The sequence below is a fragment of the Bos taurus genome, chromosome 5 (genome assembly GCF_002263795.3).
Source record: "Bos taurus isolate L1 Dominette 01449 registration number 42190680 breed Hereford chromosome 5, ARS-UCD2.0, whole genome shotgun sequence".
In the NCBI taxonomy this organism is placed as follows: Eukaryota; Metazoa; Chordata; class Mammalia; order Artiodactyla; family Bovidae; genus Bos; species Bos taurus.
In genome coordinates, this window is record NC_037332.1 from 33,405,135 (window position 1) to 33,421,772 (window position 16,638).

A 16,638-nucleotide genomic window follows, 5' to 3' on the forward strand; every position below is an offset into this window, starting at 1 on the left:
GACCTTTGTTGGCAAAGTAATGTCTCTGCTTTTGAACATGCTATCTAGGTTGGTCATAACTTTCCTTCCAAGGAGTAAGCGTCTTTTAATTTCATGGCTGCAGTCACCATCTGCAGTGATTTTGGAGCCCCCCAAAATAAAGTCTGACACTGTTTCCACTGTTTCCCCATCTATTTCCCATAAAGTGATGGGACTGGATGCCATGATCTTCGTTTTCTGAATGTTGAGCTTTAAGCCAACTTTTTCACTCTCCACTTTCACTTTCATCAAGAGGCTTTTGAGTTCCTCTTCACTTTCTGCCATAAGGGTGGTGTCATCTGCATATCTGAGGTTATTGATATTTCTCCCGGCAATCTTGATTCCAGCTTGTGTTTCTTCCAGTCCAGCGTTTCTCATGATGTACTCTGCATAGAAGTTAAATAAGCAGGGTGACAATATACAGCCTTGACGTACTCCTTTTCCTATTTGGAACCAGTCTGTTGTTCCATGTCCAGTTCTAACTCTTGCTTCCTGACCTGCATACAGATTTCTCAAGAGGCAGATCAGGTGGTCTGGTATTCCCATCTCTTTCAGAATTTTCCACAGAATACTCCACTGTATAGATATTTGTAATTTCCATTTTACAGAGGAGGAGATTCCAGCTCAGAGAAATTAAGCAAAGAGCCAAGGATCACAGAGATAGTAAGCGACAGGGCTGGCATCAGAACTGTGGTCCCTCCTATGCCAAGGTTCCTGCTTCCTATAAAGACAGCAGTAAGATGAAGACCATGAGGAGAGCACAAACTTAAATCAAGAAGGTTAGAGAGGTGTTATACAACAGAATGGGCTGTGAGAAACGGGAGAATGGAGAAAAACAAATCACTTTCACGTGCCTGCTAATCTTCTGGTCTTCTTTCCACTGTTTGTAGTGACCTAATTTCATTCATTCATTCTGCAAACAATCATTGAATATCATTATCCCCCAGGAAGTATTAGGGAGTTTCTTTTCTCCTCGTCTCCCTAACACCTACCAGAGTCCCAGGCGAATACTAGGTGATCAAAAAATGTTTGTTGAGTAGAAGGATGAGTCTAGTGAAGGAAAGAATAAATAAGCAAACAGTTGTGTTAACAGCATGTGAAGGGCCAGGGGAAAAAAATCAGATTTGAGCACTCTGCCACCAAATCTGGCTTAGGAAAGGGGTCAGAGAACATTTCTAGACCAGATGATACCTCAGATGGGTTTTGAAGCAGAAATAAAAGTCAGCCAGGCAAAGAAGTGAAGGAAGTAGGGGAGGATTCTCAACAGAAAAACTGGCCTAAGCAGAGAAAGAAGGTAGAGACCATATGGGGAATTTAAGAGTTCAGTGGAGATTGCTGGGAGGAGGTGAGGGTGGGGGTGGGGATGGGTGGGGATGTGGGGGTTGGGTGAGTATATGGTCTGGGTCCTAACATGCTTTCTCTGCAAATGTCCCATAGCTCTGCCTCTCTCTTGAATGTCGGAAGTGAACTGTGCTAACAGGGAACAAAATGTCTGAATATAATAAGAATTAGTGATACATTTTATTATTTTATCATTTTATTATGGCCCTATAATAGAGGACTATAACTCTTTATAATGTTAGTGTTTTAAAACCTAAGCTCAGATAGGAAGACCAGACCTTGTTGTCCTCTGTACGGGAAAACCAAATTATTTTTCTTGTTCTCAAGGGGACATTTTATTTTGGTATAGGTACAATCCACATGATCATGAAAAAGACTTCCTAGCTAATGCTTTATTATGCTTTTCTTAAAAGGTAGCTTGGAGGGATGTGGATTTCTCTTCTTATTTTAGTTTTTGTTGATTTTATTTTTCACTTTAGCATGCTAAAGAAGAATCAGAAAGTAAAAAATTTATTAAAAAAATGAAATGAGAAGACAGTAATAAATTTCACTGTCTTATCTCCAAAATAGAGGTTTAAGCCAATTAAAATTCTAGGTTTTGATAGTAGACTTTGAAAACTTAACTCCCAGCATCTCGTTTTTCTTTAGGGATCTTTTATACTAGTTTTTCATTGCAGGTTCAGAGGTCTGCATGCCACTTCACCATTTCCAGACTTGTAAAACACTCACTCACACTGTCATGAGGAAGGGAATTCAAAGAGTGACTGAAACCTATAAGTAATCCCAAACCTCATTTCCGTTAACAGATTAAAACCTCCACATTTTAGCATTAGATCCTTGGGTAAGTTTCTTAATCTTTCTGAGTTTCAATCTCTTCGTCTATAAAATTTGGATCATAATAGAATCAATCTCACGATCTATTAAATGAGTTAACATATGTAAAATTCTAGACCAATGCCTAACACATAAGAAGCGTTTAATATGTGATAGCTCTTATCATTAATGTTACTCCTTCTGTCACCCAAAGCACTGTTTGAAGTGTTAACAAATGTCTGTACTAAGTGTTGTTTGATAACGTGTTCTCCTCGAAGTGCTGTAACTACAATGAGGGAAACAGAAGGGAGGCAGTGAAAAGAGGACTAAATAATACTCATGTGGGACAGTCCAGCCCAGATCAGTGTCATTCCCTGTATAATAAGATTGAAATGTTCCCTTATTTCCTGTTGGCTCTTTGCCCCCAGGGCTCCTGATAAATCTAGTGTGTATTCATCATTAAAATGAACATCATGTCTGGTTCCCTTGTTTTCTCTCATTTTTGTCTCTTTTGGTCACTGCTGTCACCCTGGTACCTCACATAATGTCTGGCGTAAACAGACACTCATGCATGTTTATTGAATGAAGGAAGGAAGGAGGAAAACATGTTCCCTTTTTTTAATTTTTTAATTTTTATTTTATTTTATTTTATTTTTCAGTAAGAAGTTTATTGAGATATAACTCATACACGAAAAAAATGTATCAATTTTAAGTATACAATTCAATGAGTTTCAGTGTATTTGGAAAGTTATGCCACCATCATTACAATCAAATTTGGAACATTTTTATCACCCCTCCCCCCAAAAAAGCCACATACTCATTAGCAGTCATTACCCATTTTCTCACAATCCCTCTGCTGCTGATGCTGCTTAGTCACTTCAGTCGTGTCCAACTCCGTGCAACCCCACGGACTGCAGCCTGCCAGGCTCCTCCGTCCATGGGATTGTCCAGGCAAGAGTACTGGAGTCAGTCGCCATGCCCTCCTTTAGGGAATCTCCCCAAACCAGAGATCAAACACAGGTCTTCTGTACTGCAGGCAGATTCTTTACCACTGAGCCACCAGGGAAGCCCCACAACTCTAGTCCTAGGTGAACAATCATCTACTTGCTATATTTACCTATTCCCAACACTTCATTTTGGAGAAGGCAATGGCACTCCACTCCAGTACTCTTGCCTGGAGAATCCCATGCCTTTTTTTTTTAAAACAATATTTATTCTTCAAATAAACACTTTTTCGTCACAATATTAAAGGCCTTTACAAAATAAATCTGCATTGTGAATAATCAATATAAATATTTTAAAATTAAATTATTTTTTCATTGTGTTTCATTGCACATAAGGAAACACACAGGTTTGAGAGTCAGGGCATGTGGATATGAATCCTGGAGCCATCACAGAGTTGGGCTTCCTGGATTTGGATCTTGGCTCCATCCTTCTGACTTCTCAGGTTTAAATTCTGGCTCCCTTACTTTCTACCTGAGCCACACTGAGCAAGTCACTTAACCTGACTGCTTCATTCTCTTTATCTGTAAAGTGAGTGAAACAGTTCCTATTTCAGAAGGATTTTATGAGAATTAAATGAGTTAGTTTATTCAGAAGCATATTTGGCACTTTGTAAGCATTAGAGGTGTTTGTTAACAGTTAAAAGAAACTCTTTATTTCCAGGTAGGTATAGTAAAAGTACCTGTGTTACAGAATTAATTCGACAATACTGCACGATACATATTAATAACAATAAACACCCCCAAATGTTACTGTTGCTACTGCTATTGTATTTCTGTTTTATGGGGAGGAGCTGGAGCCCTGCCCGTAGCCTATCCATTCTTGGTTCATTGAAAGTCTTATTGATTCTACCTTACATTTCCTCCCCACTCTGTGTGTTCTTGCTGTTATTTTTCCTTGCGTCATTCGTGCCTTTTACACCGCATACTCCTCAAGACCAGGACTTTACTCTTTGTTTTGGCATAATTTTATAACATTTGGTACACTCACAGTACTATAAAAATGTTAAATGAGAAAAAGAAAAAAAGGTGTAATTCACCAGGAGGCAACTTTGGCCAAAAACTGATCAGGCTGCTGTGTTCGCAGTGTTGGTACTTGGTGAGGGCTGCCCAGCAGCTTCTCCAGGGGCAACTGGTGGTTCACAGGTAACGCTCAGGTCCCGCCGGCTCGTGGGGAGCATAAGCTGGGTCGCTATGCACAGGGAGGACCGCAGAAGGCCACCGCCTGGGGTTGCCACATCATTCACAGGTTTGCCTGCTTTGCCATTAATACAACTTCACTAGAAAGATCAGGCTAATAAGTCAGGCAAACTTGGAGGGAGACATAGCAAAGAACTGAAAAAGGTGGGGAGAGAGAGGCATTCTTTACAGGGAGAGGCTACGGTGAAGAAACGTTTCCTGCATGCTACATGGGGCTACAAGCTATGGTCTTATTTTCTGGAATTTTTCCAAAGGGGACAGAGGAATATGGTACCTGGATGCAGAATGTTCTTATAGACCAAACGACCAAACCGACCTTGATTGTTGGTGGGATCCAACTAAAGGGGTTTGTGCTTCCACCCTCACTTTGTGCATTCCTGGAAAACAGATGGTTCAGAGCTCTGCAGAAATGGAAGCCGCTGTGACAGCCCCGAGAACACAGTTCAGCACGATTTTATTTCTTCTTGCCTTTGAAGCAGCTCTTTAGTGATAGCACACCTTTGAAAAAGATCTCATACTTTTTTGGCATCGTTAGCTATGCTGTATTTATACTTGCTGTGCAGAGGAGTCCGCACTGTTGGTTGATTTGTATAAATTTATAATTTTAAAGCCATTATAGTTTCACAGGAAGTTGCAAAGTTAACACAGAGAGACCCCATGTACCTTTCAAAGCTAGTTTCCTCCAGTGGTTACCTGGGACATAATTTTCTTACAATATCAAGGCCAGGAAAGTGACATCGGTGCAATATGTGTATATATTTTCCGTGTCATTTTATCACATGCACAGATTTATGCAACCACATCACAACCAAGAGACAGAGCTTCCATGCTACCGAGATGAAGAACCTTTGTAGTCACACCCTCCTCTTTCTCTCTGCCCTTGGCAAACAGCTATTTTCCATCTCTTTATTTATTTTTATCATTTTGAGGATGTTACATAAAAGAAATCATAGTGTATGGGATCTTTTGTGGGATCAATTTTTTTTTCACTTGGTATAATGCTCTTGAGAGTCATTCAAGTTGTTGTATCCATGCATGCATGCGTGCTAAGTCACTTCAGTTGTGTCCAACTCTTTGCAACCCTATGGACCATATCCCAACAGGCTCCTCTGTCCATGGGATTCTCCAGGCAAGAATACTGGAGTGGGTTGCCATGCCCTCCTTCAGGGGATCTTCCTGACCCAGAGATCAAAACTGCATCTCTTTTGTCTCCTGCATTGGCTGGTGGGTTCTTTACCACTAGCACCACCTGGGAAATGGGTTGTTGTATTCATAGCTGATCATAGTGATCACGATGGTGTGATCACTGACCTAGAGCCAGACATCCTGGAATGTGAAGTCAAGTGGGCCTTAGAAAGCATCACTACGAACAAAGCTAGTGGAGGTGATGGAATTCCAGTTGAGCTATTCCAAATCCTGAAAGATGATGCTGTGAAAGTGCTGCACTCAATATGCCAGCAAATTTGGAAAACTCAGCAGTGGCCACAGGACTCGGAAAGGTCAGTTTTCATTCCAATCCGAAGAAAGGCAGTGCTAAAGAATGCTCAAACTACCGCACAATTGCACTCATCTCACACGCTAGTAAAGTAATGCTCAAAATTCTCCAAGCCAGGCTTCAGCAATATGTGAATCGTGAACTTCCTGATGTTCAAGCTGGTTTTAGAAAAGGTAGAGGAACCAGAGATCAAATCGCCAACATCCGCTGGATCATAGAAAAAGCAAGAGAGTTCCAGAAAAACATCTATTTCTGCTTTATTGACTATGCCAAAGCCTTTGACTGTATGGATCACAATAAACTGTGGAAAATTCTGAAAGAGATGGGAATACCAGACCACCTGATCTGCCGCTTGAGAAATTTGTATGCAGGTCAGGAAGCAACAGTTAGAACTGGACATGGAACAACAGACTGGTTCCAAATAGGAAAAGGAGTTCGTCAAGGCTGTATATTGTCACCCTGTTTATTTAACTTCTATGCAGAGTACATCATGAGAAACGCTGGACTGGAAGAAGCACAAGCTGAAATCAAGATTGCTGGGAGAAATATCAATAACCTCAGATATGCAGATGACACCACCCTTATGGCAGAAAGTGAAGAGGAACTCAAAAGCCTCTTGATGAAGGTGAAAGTGGAGAGTGAAAAAGTTGGCTTAAAGCTCAACATTCAGAAAACGAAGATCATGGCATCCGGTCCCACCACTTCATGAGAAATAGATGGGGAAACAGTGGAAATAGTGTCAGACTTTATTTTTCTGGGCTCCAAAATCACTACAGATGGTGACTGCAGCCATGAAATTAAAAGACGCTTACTCCTTGGAAGGAAAGTTATGACCAACCTAGATAGCATGTTCAAAAGCAGAGACATTACTTTGCCAACAAAGTTTCATCTAGTCAAGGCTATGGTTTTTCCTGTCGTCATGTATGGATGTGAGAGTTGGACTATGAAGAAGGCTGAGCGCCGAAGAATTGATGCTTTTGAAGTGTGGTATTGGAGAAGACTCTTGAGAGTCCCTTGGACTGCAAGGAGATCCAAGCAGTCCATTCTGAAGGAGATCAGCCCTGGGATTTCTTTGGAAGGAATGATGCTAAAGCTGAAACTCCAGTACTTTGGCCACCTCATGCGAAGAGTTGACTCATTGGAAAAGACTCTGATGCTGGGAGGGATTGGGGGCAGGAGGAGAAGGGGACGACAGAGGATGAAATGGCTGGATGGCATCACTGACTCAATGGACTTGAGTCTGAGTGAACTCCGGGAGTTGGTGATGGACAGGGAGGCCTGGCGTGCTGAGATTCATGGGGTCGCAAAGAGTCAAACATGACTGAGCGACTGATATGATCTGATCTGATTCATAGTTGGGGCCTTTCTATTGGCAAGTAGTATTCCAATTGTTTGACTGTACTTACTCGTATATTTTTGTATTTTTTCCTCTCACTTGATATACTTATTTAGAACTTTAGTTGGATTAAAGAGGTGCTGAAGGAACTTGATGACGTGAAATGTGAAGGTAAAATTTGAATGTTTCTCTTAAAAATGACATTTGTATGGTAGGGCAAAAAGGTGTATGAACTACATCTCCATTTAAGATGGAGGTCATTGGAGGGATGGAAAGGAGAAAAGGAATAGGGCAGAGAAAGTATGTCTTCAGACAGTAAGTTCTAAAATCTAGAATCTGTTAAAATTTCCACACCCATTTAATAATCTATTCTGTGATTTTACATTTAGTCTAGACAACTCCAATTTCTTGAAACTAACAAAAACAAAGCCTCTGTAGTAGGAAATCCCCTGCCAGTTTATGCTCAGTCACATAGCTGATAACTCAGGGACAGACACATGACTGGAAATGCCAGCAAATGGCACTTTAGTTTGACAGGGTCACTGAGAGTCAAAATAGCATCTTTGGCCCCAGGGCAACTATCAAGGGTCCAGAGACAGTCAGTGTTACCTTACTCTGCTTCATCCCTCCGGCCAATGGGAGGAGCATCCCCTAGAGGTCACTTAAGTGTTAAGAGAGGATGTTACCGCTCACCTGAATGCCCACAAACCTGGACGCTGGTGGCTGTAATGAGTAAGGGAGTGCATCACTTCTGTAGGACTGGAAGAGGTAAGCTTGGCCCCTCCATCAGTCAGCACCTAATTAGGCAACTTCCCACCCTAATACTACCATGCCTCCAAGCAGAGGAAAGAAAGAAATATCCACTACGATCTGAAAGTGTAAATACTCCTTTAAGTTTTTAGAATTTTACATTATGGGCTTTCTGAGTCACAACAATTCACAACATAACACTATCACTCAGGAACCCTGACTAGAAGAAAGTTTAACTGAAGGCATTGCCCACTAGATCTCCATTTTAATGCTTTATGTTACCAGAAAAATATTCCTTATCCCACATCCTCTGCCTGAGGATGGAAGGTAGATACAGGATGCTCGTTCCAAAGCCTAAAACATAGAAAGGACCAGGCATGTCATAGCTAAAATAACTTATAACTTCTTTGATAGGCAAATCTGCTTTTCTGAATCTTTCAAAATGAAATAGAATTGTTTGTACTGTCTTTATGATTTATTTTTATTTTGTGTAAATGTTAGATATCTCATATTGATTTACAGGCTGTTCTTCTGGGTCACGTCTCCTGTGTTTGGACCACATGGTCACAGCATGTGGTAGGGCAGTTAACTCAACCCTGCGATCTTGAAGGAGCCAACACTTGGCTGTCAATGGGAAGACTGAACAAAAGGTCCACTGAATGTAGTTTACTTTTCTTATATTAATGCTGTTTACTTATGTGACTAATGATGACAGTCATTGGCGTAGGGGGGCAGACACAAAATATAAGCACATACATAAACTGTGGTTCCCAGCACTGTAGTGATTTTTTTTAAGGGGTGATGGGGAGGTTGTTTGTTTTCGAATTTTTGTTCTTTAAAGAAAAGAAGTAGAGCTTTTCTGAAAGAAAAATAAAATATAAATACTGCATGTATTATATTAATGTACATAGAAATCAAGTACTAGCTGTACAGTTACTTTCAAACAATGTTGTAACCCTATAGCAGTATCCACGCTTTGAAGAATGAAACAAAATCCAATGCTTTACATTACTTTTTATACCAGAATTACAGAATGTTCAAACTCCTTAACTGGTGGTCAAGGCCAACCTCAGACAGACTCTGCACGAACATTACATTTGAGATAAAGTAGACTGTAGTCATTTTGCTTTTTTGGGTCCAAACTTCTGAAACCATTACTCCTGCCTGGACCCCTCTCACCTCGGAAGCCATACCATTTTTCCTCCATGACACCTGCTCTATTTGCCCCAACTCTCTTGCTGAGCCCTCCAGTTTAGGTCCATTACTTGGTGACAGGGACCCTATTAGAAATAGTGTTCAACATGGAGTAGGTACTCCATGGACATTGAACTGGATTCTGCAGTCAGACATGGGGGTATGCATGTCCTGCTCAGCCAGTCCTTCACCAGCTTTGGTCTTTGGATAAGTTACTCCATCTTTTTGATCATCAGTTGCCCCACGTGAAAAATGGGGAGATAATATGGCATCATCAACTCAGTGAACATAAATGTGAGCAAACTCCAGGAGAGAGTGAAGGACAGGGAAGGCTGGCGTGGTGCAATCCACAGGGTCACAAAGAGTCAGACACGACTTAACGACTGAACAAGAACAAAGGTGAGGATATTACTGACTTGATACAAGTCCCTGGCATAATGTTGGGCTGTCATGAATATGTTTATTACTAGTGAGAACTTAAATAAGAGATTTCAGACTTTACAAAATTAACAGGATAATGATGTGAGTGGAGGATGAAGAAAACTTGATTGTTTAGACTTCTCTGCATCTTTCAACCCTAATCGATATCACAAGGAGGAACAGAGTCCCTCTCTGCCTGTCAGCAAGGAAGAGAGAGTCTCCAGTGGCCCACCCACTGAGACTGGATACAAACAAATGGAAACAGAATGATTCTTCCCTTCTTAAATCTATGGAAATATGTGTGGTTTGGCACAGATTTTAGTTTTAGTAAGAAATAATCAAGTGATGGATGAATTTTTATAAAGAAGGGAACAAATCCTAGATATTAGCTACAAAGAGTAATTAAAATAGTCTCATGATGAATCATCTATCCTTGAAGCTATTCACAAACACAACCTGTAGCCTCAGACAAGTGAAAATTTCCATGAATTAACTGGTTATTCGAGCTACATAATACCAAATTATTAGAGTTCTAATGCTTGCCTACAAATTGGTTGATATTTTACTGAAGCATGGCTTCAATCAAATCAAGGCCCTAACTATTAGCTCTTTTTCTGGTTACACTTATGTCTAAACAAACTCCTTTTGTGTTTTGAATTACAGACCTAAAAAGGATGTGTTTAGACCATAGCATGCAATTACAAACAGAACAGCTATACTTTAAATAAATAGCAAAATATACTGAGTCTGGAATAAAGGGTCCCATACAAATTTTGACTTTTTCCTATTTAGGGCCACACCGTAAATAATTACTCTTTTATTAAGTGGTTGAAACTCTATTGGAACAACTCTAGAGTTGTTTCAGAATAACAACATCTTCTAAAGGAGTTCTCAATATTAGGTGAAGTGCACATATGTACATGGATCTGTACAAATTTCACAGTCACAGAGGAAGAACATTTGCTCAAAAGTCTCCTTAGTCTAACTAAGGATATGGAAAGTGAAAAGTGAAGTCGCTCAGTCGTATCCGACTCTTTGCAACCCCATGGACTGTAGCCTATCAGGCTCCTCCGTTCATGGGATTTTCCAGGCAAGAGTGCTGGAGTGAATTGCCATTTCCTTCTCCAGGGGATCTTTCCGACCCAGGAATCGAACCCCGGTCTCCTGCATTGCAGGCAGACGCTTTACCGTCTGAGCCACCAGGAAAACCTCTGTTAAATGACTGAGGAATACAGTGTTCTGATTAAGGGGAAATTGTACCTTCTATGGATTGCTGATTTTCAAAGAATTAGAACATAGCAAGATTCATTTTAAAATCACAATCTTATCAAATGTAATTTAATCTTTCAATGTTTCAGAGTGCCCTGGGCTCACCATCATGAACTTCATCTGTAATGGCCAAATTCAAAGGTGCCAGTTAATAGAAATTTCTGGTTGGTTGAAGAACTTTACAGTGTCTTCCTTCTGCTTTTAAACTTCTTGGAGAAATATCAAGGGAAATACATGTAGTAGTTCTGAACTAGGAAACTTAACCATGTTTAATATGGAAATCTCTAACATATTTCAAAGTAGAGAATGATATTCTGTAACTCTATCTAACTTCAACAATTGTTAATACTTGTCTGTTGCATTTCACCTATACCCAAGCCTTTCCTCCCTGCTGCTGCTAAGTCACTTCAGTCGTGTCCGACTCTGTGCGACCCCATAGATGGCAGCCCACCAGGCTCCCCCATCCCTGGGATTCTCCAGGCAAGAACACTGGAGTGGGTTGCCATTTCCTTCTCCAATGCATGAAAGTGGAAAGTCAAAGTGAAGTCACTCAGTCGCATGTGACTCTTAGAGACTCCATGGATTGCAGCCTACCAGGCTCCTCCGTCCATGGAATTTGCCAGGCAAGAGTATTGGAGTGGGGTGCCATTGCCTTCTCCATAATCATTACCAGGTTATTTCTAAGCAGATCTCAGTCATCATACCATTTGGTCCATACATGATTCAGGATGTATCTCAAAAAGATAAGAAGTCTTTAAAAATAGCTAAAATGTCATCACACCTTAAGTAAACCAATGTTTCCTTAATATTATCAAATATTCAGGCAGTGTTCAAATACCTGATTCTCTCTTTTGTTTTACCCTTACTGTGTTTGAATCTGAATGAAACAGGTGAACACACTCATTGGTTGATATTTCTCCTAAGTCTGTTTTAACCCAGAGGTTCAACCACACTTTATCTCTCTCTTTTTTTAACCTCATGTAATTTATTTGATGATAAATCCCAATCATATGTCTGATAGAATTTTCAATATTCTGAATTTTGTTAATTTATACAACCTTAAAAATGTCACCCTAAAACTCTAATCTTCTGCCTTCTTCAATCTAACTCTTGTAAATTGCTTCTGTTTTAAAGAAAAATTGCACTTTGTTGTCATTTCTTTGCCTGTTTCCTTGAGGGTCCTGTCCTGCTGGCTACATTTTGTGCAGTTTTGCACAAATATCCTTCCTCATAGTATCTGTAATTTACTGAACATTTCTTCCAGATAGAATCTGGCCAACCTGGAGTGCCCTTTCAGTATGGTTTCAAAATGTGTATTGATCTACTAACCCAGGTGCTTGCTCAACTTTCTCTAAGATTGCAAGACATCACCAGTAAATAGTAGGGGTTGTTTTGATTTTAAAAGCTCTGCTATGTGACTGCATTTTTAGAAGCGTACTTTTCTATTACTGATACACAAAGATATGTTTACTTGGAAGTTAACATATTTGGGATTTGCCTTAAAATAATGGAGTGGTTGTTTACACATAATGAGATTAACCCTGGCTGATAATTGTTGAAGCTGATAGTGCATATATGTAAGGTTTCTGTATATTATTTCACCAACATTTGTATAACTTTGAAATATTCCTTAGTAAGAAATAAAGATGAAATACAGTATATAAGCTAAGTTATGTAATGAAACATTCCATTTTGGGAAACTTTATTGCCAAGGACACTTAAAAAATCATCTAGACCTACAGGGGTGGGATTGTGGCATAGGTTCAAAAGGGGGGAGATATAAATATACTTATGGCTGATTCACATAAATATACTTATGACTGATTCACTTTGTTGCACAGAAGAAAACAGCACAGCATTGTAAAGCAGTTATCCTCCAATTTAAAAACGTCATGTCTAAGGAACAATGCACTTTGGTTTGTCTAAAAACAAGTTAGTTTTCAAGTTAAAAAAATCAATATTAAATAATATTTAAATAAAATGGAGAAATGGGGTTGGAGCGATTGAAAATGTGACTTGTGCAGAGGTGATTCATTGGTTTTGTGATTTGACTAAGCTGCCTTCTTTAACACTCTAGTGTGGTGGAACCCATCAACATGCCCCTACAGTCTACCAATAGTTGACAAAAGACTCCCCGAAGAGGAATGACCCAAACCCTTTGATTATCCCATAAGAGAAGATGCTCAGATGGATTATGACAGTCATACTTATAAGCTTTCCCTGCTATTATGCCAGATGAGAATTCAGGTTTTATTTTCCAAGGTGAAGGTCAAAAGCAAAACTTTCCCAAAACCTATCAACATTTAACTTTAGTTTGATTTCCCTTTGTTCTATTTGTTGAAAAGGTAAGAGAATTAACACCTTATGCTTATATTAGCCATATATACTAGAAAATACTTTTCAAAGGACATTTAGCTTCTATTCATAATAAGTTTCTATTATCTCATTAAGTAATTGATTTTGTTGTTTAGTCACTAAGTCGTGTCTGACTCTTTTTGACCCCACGGGCTATAACCCTCTAGGCTCCTCAGTCCATTGGATTTCTCAGGCAAGAATACTGGAGTGATTGCCATTTCCTACTCCAGGGGATTTTCCAGACCCAGGGGTCAAACCTGCATCTCCAGCATTGGCAGGCAGATTCTTTACCACTGAGCCACCAGGGTAAATAATAGTTAATTTTTTGTTATAATCTGCTATGCAACAGCAAAATTTAAGATTCTAGGGACATTTTCATGGGCAAAAGGTGAGGAGTTGGAATTTAACTGTATTTATCATCATCAATTTAAAATATGTAATAATATCATCGGTGATATTTTTACTTATATGAGTGTAAAAATATTTTGCGGATTCACTCAGGCTTGGCCCTAACCCTGTAAAACATATCTTCCCTTAAGATATTGAATTATGCAACCTGGAATTCTCCTCTCATGGACTTTTCAGAAGTTTAATGCTCTCAATTGGTGAGAAGTTATTCTATACCCAGATTCCTCAATCCCTCTGAGCTATTGCTTTCTACCTACTTACTTTTTAAGAATTTTGATCTGAATTGAAATAAAAAGCTAACTTGTGTCTCTTTGTAATTCTTTCAATAAAACTAATATAGGTATATGTCCTCAGTTTCTAGATTTATTAAGTTTTATAAAAAAATTAGAAAAAAATGATTCAATAACCTATGTGAATACATTGTGAATATTTTTTTTTATTCCTTTATTCTCTACCAAAATTAAGTGAGAAAAATAGATGGAGGCAACCCACTTTTGAATAGGGAAAGCATGGAAATAGTCAAGTGTGTTGGGCTTCAAATTTCATGGGGTTTAAGCCAACAAATATACCAAATATTGAGGCCAAAGGAAGGCCCAGTCACCTGCTCTCCTGACAATAAAGCACAAATCACTTTTTCAGCATAAAAAGAGAAGGAATGTTTTTTACTTGTTCTTTAAAAAGATATAGAGTGGGTTTTTTCAGGCTCTACAATGTTCACTTTTAACAAATAAACTTGAAAACAAAATGTCAAATGTCATGGAAAATAAAAATAAGACATTATATTTACAAATCATGTATTTTTTGTAAAATGATAGCCATTAACTCAAATTCTTACACTGCTGTGTCTGTCTTCTTTGCCAGATTCACTGTTATATATCCAAATACACCACAACTTTCAGATTTCTTTTTTAAAAAATAATAGTGGTAGCAATAATAGGTACTTAGAAACAGTCTAAGTATTTAAAAATATTCTTATGGTTCCATATAAAAATGTTATTACTATACACATTTCCATTTTGCAGAATATCTAATCTGTACTTGGACAACTAGCATATTTTTGTATGTTTCTTTAAAAAAAAAAAAAAGGTTCTCCTTATCTTAGAAACACATATAGGCTTTGTGTTGCAATGGTTGCTATGGCAAATTTGTATATTTTAATAAATACCAGACCAGAGTAAACAGACATCACAGCAGGCAGAGGTAGCTGGAAGCATCGAGAGCATGTCAGTATTTCTCTTATGAATATATATGTTTTCAGGGTTTCCTATGTTTGAAATGTTAACTCCAAGGCAAGTTAACACAAGACAATGAATGCTAATGCTTAAAAGGCTGACTTTTATTTTTAATTAATTAATTTAATTGGAGGCTAATTACTTTACAATATTGTGGTGGTTTTTGCCATACATTGACATGAGTCAGCCAGGGGTGTACATGCGTCCCCCATCCTGGACCCCCCTCCCACCTCCCTCCCCATCCCATCCCTCAGGGTCATCCCAGTGAACCAGCCCTGAGTGCCTTGTCTCATGCGTCGAACCTGGACTGGTGATTTGTTTCACATATGGTAATATACATGTTTCAATGCTATTCTCTCAAAGGAGCCCACGAAAGGAAGTTATTTCTCCTGGGGATCTGTGAATATTGCAAATAACAAAAGTTTGGAGGCTATTCCTGGAATGTTTGCTAGTAGGCCGAGGAATTAAATTTGCCACCTGGTTTTCAGCCAAGAATACAGAATGAAATGTTTATGGAAGAGCATAGTGGGCTACAATCCGTGGGGTCACAAAGAATTGGACACGACTGAGTGACTTCACTTAGTACATGATAATTGCTCTTCTGAGTCAAAAATAATCTACTGTTTAAGAGGGTTCTCATAAAAACATTAAATTCCTAGGCTATTTCATATGGTTCAAGTACTTAAAAATATACAACCAACAGCAACAACTAATATTTGCTTACTTCTATAGAGGTGGCGCTAGTGGTAAAGAATCTGCCTCCATATGCAGGAGATATAAGAGACTGAGGGTTCAATCTCTGGGTTGGGAAGATCCCCTGGAGGAGGGCAGGGCAACCCACTCCAATATTCTTGCCTGGAAAATCCGATGGGCAGAGGAGCCTGGCATATATCTGTACATATATGATCCCATTTGTGGAAAAGTAAGTAACAAATGCATATATCTTCTTTAATAAGTTACTGTGTTCAGTTCAGTTGCTCAGTTGTGTCCGACTCTTTGTGACCCCATGAACTGCAGCATGCCAGGCCTCCCTGTCCATCACCAACTCTTGGAGTCCACCCAAACCCACGTCTGTCGAGTTGGTGATGCCATCCAACCATCTCATCCTCTGTCGTCCCCTTCTCCTCCTGCCCTCAATCTTGCCCAGCATCAGGGTCTTTTCAAATGAGTCAGCTCTTTGCATTAGGTGGCCAAAGTATTGGAGTTTCAGCTTCAACATCAGTCCTTCAAATGAACACCCAAAGTTACTGTGTTCCTTGCAAAAATAAGAACAAAAAAGAAGGAAAAAGCAATATAATAGAAAATAAAATGTCTTAATTTATCAGTCTATCCAAGATACAAAACAAAGACCATTTCCATTTGATCCATAGAGCTATACACAGAGATCGAGATAGGTGCTTTTTAACTTTTTATAAATAGAATCTCTGAAAAGTTATTCCTCCCCTACCAAATCTGCTCAATGTAGGCATACTATCTGATGTACAATTATTCTCAAATATAATTTTAGTGGTCACAACAGAGAATAACTAAGTATGATTAGATGAGATAATGCAAAGCTTTGAAAGAAAATTGTTTCTTAAGCATTTGTGGTGGAAACTCAGGAGGCCATATGACTGCATCTGTTTCTACACTTTGAAAATGACCTGTATGTATACCTAGACATTCCTCATGGGTAGGTCTAAATTTGGTGACAATGCATATGGAAACTGAACACTTTTATTCACTAAAATCCTAGAAAAAAATAAAAAGAGTCTCATATTTTTCATTTTAGCTGGAGTGAGAAGACATCTAAACATGTGTTTCATC

At 39.1% G+C, this 16,638-nt stretch overlaps 1 protein-coding gene across 2 annotated transcripts in view; it reads left to right on the plus strand.

The window, feature by feature from the left end:
• SLC38A4 (solute carrier family 38 member 4) overlaps nucleotides 1-16,638 on the plus strand; it is an 85,752-nt gene that overhangs the window by 4,831 nt on the left and 64,283 nt on the right. The window contains exon 1 of one of the 2 annotated variants that reach the window (XM_024991828.2): nucleotides 14,765-14,823. The exons of the other annotated variant lie outside the window; for it this stretch is intronic. The gene's annotated coding sequence lies outside the window, so the exon portion shown is untranslated. Of the gene's footprint in view, nucleotides 1-14,764; nucleotides 14,824-16,638 lie in introns of those variants that run through there. 2 annotated transcript variants of the gene reach the window in all.